This window comes from Nomascus leucogenys, chromosome 16 (assembly GCF_006542625.1).
Source record: "Nomascus leucogenys isolate Asia chromosome 16, Asia_NLE_v1, whole genome shotgun sequence".
Classification (NCBI taxonomy): domain Eukaryota; kingdom Metazoa; phylum Chordata; class Mammalia; order Primates; family Hylobatidae; genus Nomascus; species Nomascus leucogenys.
In genome coordinates, this window is record NC_044396.1 from 71,389,374 (window position 1) to 71,393,816 (window position 4,443).

Here is a 4,443-nt window from a genome sequence, read left to right on the forward strand (position 1 = left end):
AAATGAGAAAAATAGGAAACGATCATTAGAACACTGTAATAATCATTGCTAAAGGCAAAATTCACTGATGAATACTAAAATTAGTGGGCCAAGTTTTCTTTTCTTTTTTTTTTTTTTAAACATACAAAATGGTTTACTTGAATTCAGGAACTGCCCCTATTACTAAGAACTGTTTTAAAGAAACAGTACAAAAAGAAAAATTCTAACCCAAAACAACTCAAATGGTTTTCCACTAAATACTGATACAAACATGTAACAAACAGTATAAAAAGTTATTCATTTAAATATATACAACCTCTTTTAAACTCAAATACTGTTTTAATACTTATCGAGGATATATACGATGAGGTGAAGGAAGGTACGTTGAAAGAGAATATATTGCACCAGCCTAGACAGTACTGTTAATTCTATTATACTGCAAATTTTTTGTAACGAAAATGTCTTTTTTATTCCAATGTGGACAGGGATTTTCCTCATGCAGCATCTGTGGCTATTTCTCAGCTGAGCTCATCCTTTTGGATTTGATGAAGGCCATGCCCTGTGTCCGTATTTCAGGCAGCTTCAGTTTCAAAAGTTTTTGCTCACACTTTGCACTTTCTGTCTGACACGGTGCCATTGGGGGATTCACCCTCATGGCTGGGTTTGTTCTCCTGTTGTTTATCTTCCCCAGCCCCATTTTGCTTGGACACTGGCTGAGGTTCCTTTAACTTGTGTACGATGAAGAGGTGCCTGGATAGAGAGACGTGAGACGTGTAGCAGAGGCCACACTCCCGGCACTGGTAGGAAGAACCATCTGATTTGTGCCGAGGGATGTGTTCGTGGAACTGCAGCAGGTTTTCGGTGGTGAAGCCACACACGGCACACTTGTGAACCTTAAAAACATTGATTTTCAGCTTTTTCAGTGGTTGAGTCATTGCTCCTTGGCGAGGCCTGAACTCCAGAACTGGTTCTTCCAACTTCCGCTTGGGACTGGGGACCTTGGTGTCTTCTTTTATTGCTGTTTCCTCCTCATGGGTGGCATCTGTCATTTCTTTCAGGTCAGTGTCCTTGATGCCATGCATCAGCTGGACGTGCTTCTCCAGCACCAATCGTTTCGTAAAGGTACGTCTGGAGTCTGGGCAGTGCCTGATGCCTTTGTGCTTGATCTGGTTGTGCCGGCACAGGCTGTGGGACGAGCTGAAAGACTTGTCACACTGGGGCAGGGGTGTTTCTTCATTTGCTTCCCGTACTCCTTCCTCATGTGGGACATGTGCACATCTCTCTGCGTGAACAGGCGGTCACACTCCCAACACCTCCACCCAGGACTGGCCACTTTCTTGGTTTCCATTGATTTTTTTTTTCCACAGGAGATAGAGATTTCTTTTCCAATTTCTCTTTCCCGTTCATGGATTTGGTGTCCTCTTTGTTCTGATTTGCTGAATTTTGAGTTGCAGGCTTAATGCTCAAAGGCAAGTTTCCACCCAAGTTTGGAGGCCCTTCAATACTTTCCAGTGTTCCATGCACAGACTTGATGTGGTCCATCATAAGTTGCTTCTGTGCATATCAAAGAGAACAGTCTGGACACTTGAAAACAGACAGCTTCTGGTTGTCAATGTGTTGGTCAAAGTGGTGATGCAGCAAGGTTTGCAGGGTGAACACAGTGTCGCACATAGAACACTCACATTATTTTTGGTTCTCCTGTCTTCAAGAGAAACAGCTGATCTGCATAGCCTCAAATTATCTCCCCAGAAATATTTATTAATTACTGTAGTAGTTTTAATGTATGTCTAAAAATTCTTTAATACTCCTCTCTTCAGAGGTGCAGAGGGGAAGCTTAATTTCCCTCACCTTGAGTGTGGACTAAACTTAACGATGTGCTTCTAACACAGAATATGAAAACAGAGAAAATAATAACTGGCTGGGCATGGTGGCTCACACCTGTAATCCCAGCACTTTGGGAGGCCATGGCAGGTGGATCACCTGAAGTCAGGAGTTCGAAACCAGCCTGGCCAACATGATGAAACTCTGTCTCTAGTAAAAATACAAAAATTAGCCAGGCGTGGTGGCACACGCCTGTAATCCCAGCTACCAGGGAGGCTGAGGCAGGAGAATCGCTTGAACCCGGGAGGTAGAGGTGGTAATGAGTAGAGATCACACCACTGCACTCCAGCCAGGGTGACAGAGTGAGACTCCATCTCAAAAAAAAAAAAAAAAAAAAAAAAAGAAAAAAATAACCGTACAGTGAAGAAACCTGACAGATGCCACCTAAACAACTGATAAAAATTAACATAATCCATAATAAAACACATTGACATGATGTGCCCTCAATGTCACGTCACATACCTCTCTGATACTTTTCCCAAAAATCTCTAACTTCAGCCTAGTCATGAGAAATCATCATAAGAAGCCTAATTGAGGGGTATTTTACAAAAACACCTAATGGCTGCTCTTCGAAAGTGTCAAGATCGTGAAAGCTAAGGAAAGACTGAGAAGCTATCATAGATTGAAGGAAACTACGGAAACATGATAATTAAATACAAGATAGTATCCTGGCTTGCACCCTGAAACGGGTTTCAAAAAGCTCACTGGTGGAAAAAATAGAGATATGTGAATAAAGTCTATGGTTTTGCTAGTGATATTTTATAAACATTTAATTCTTAGTTTTGATCATTGTATCAATTATGTAAGATGTTAACACAAGGGAAAGCTGGATGTAGGTTGTGTAAGAACTCTGTAATATTATGCCACTTTTCTATAGGTCTAAACTTTCAAGATAAAAAGTTAGAAATATAAATTACATAAACTTATCATTGATTAAAAGTAGAAGAAGATAATAAACTACTGACATATGCAAAAACATGGATGGATCTCAAAAACATTTCCAGAGACAAAAAGAGTGCATGCTGTATAATTCTATGTATATGCACTTCTAGAACAGGCAAAATCAATGGTGATAGAAATCTTATCAGTGAGTGTCCCTGGATAGGAAGGGACTGACTGAAAAGTCTGCATTCATGGAAATATTCCATATCTTAATTGGAGTGGTGGTTACATGAGTGTTTACATTTGTAAAATCTCATGGAACTATACACTTTAAAAGTTGTATTTATTATATGTGAATTCTACCTCAATAAAGTTGCTTTTTAACAAATCGTGGGGTGGAAAAATGAATTAAAAAGAAGTACTTACAAAATATATGAAGCATAAATTAAATAGCACTAACTTGGTCAAGAACAGGCTTGGGTTTGTTTAAAGCTTTGAAAATAACCATAACCCCCAAATTGACCCTAACCTTCTGCAAACTGAAACTGGGAAATGTTCTACATTTCCAGGAAACAAGGGTGAGAGCAGGCTGTTCCCACACCTCCAGCTAGTTCTGGCCTCCATGTATATTTGAGATTAATTTACAACCATTAAAGCACACTAATAAATGATCAGAACTTATGGCACCATGCAAGGCTCGCTTTGAAGTTTAGCCCGTTTCCTTCCCCTGCTTGGAAGCACTTGAGGCCAAAAACTGCTGTGTTGTCCAAACAGCCAGTTATGCTGACCTGAAATCAGACTGGGCACTGTATCCAAAGAGTTAATCCAAGCACACCCTGGTGTCGCCATCACCCACACCTCCAGCCCCAAACAAAGATCTGCAGGGGGGCTGCCAAGTCCAGTAAGCCATTGACAGGGAAAATCTAGATGAGAGGGAAAAAAAAAAATGGAGAGAAGATGTGGAAAAAGTTGACTTTGAAACCTCTTCCTTGGATCATTAGCAATGAAAGAGTAGAGAGATGGGGAAGAGATTAATCTGACTTGGAGAAAAGAGCCTGAACTTAAGTGTCAGAGGGGTCAGAAATCTGGAAAATGAACTCTTGGAAAACCTATTTAAACCCTCTGGGCTTCAATTTCCTCAACTGAAAAAAAAAATAATGAGCATATTCATGACATAAGGCAAATCTTCCTTTGAGTGGCTCTCCCTTGAGTTCTGTTGAGTATGAAGCATTTAAGGAAAAGGCTGGGTTTTTCATGTCTCCCAATCCAGTGATTGGACTTAGATGGGTTTGATCTTCACGTTTCTCTGACTGGCAACTTCTCTTTTTGTTTGTACTATTTAGCCCGCTGATTCTCAAAGGTTGGACTCTGTACGCCACCCTGCGTCATACCTCCTAGAAATTCATTTTAAAAGACAAATTTTAGGAGCCCCCCACCACCACCACCTCACCCAAGACTCCCTGAGGAATCTCTAGCAGTGAGAACAGAGAAATGTGCTTTTTAAAAAGATATTGTTTTTATTTTGGAATAATCACAAACTCACAGAAAAGCTGCAAACACAGTTCAAAGACTTTTTTTATAAAGCCTTTAGGATTCAGAAGCAAGCATGATGCTTTAACTTCCCAAATGTGCATTTCCTACAAGCAAGGACGTTCTCCTGTAACCACAAAGCAACCATCAGAATCAGGAAGTTAGGCCTGG

At 40.4% G+C, this 4,443-nt stretch overlaps 1 pseudogene; it reads right to left on the reverse strand.

Annotated features, from left to right (window-relative positions):
- Positions 1-490: 490 nt before the first annotated feature.
- Positions 491-1,539, reverse strand: LOC100600424 (annotated as a pseudogene).
- Between the last annotated feature and the right edge of the window lie 2,904 nt (positions 1,540-4,443).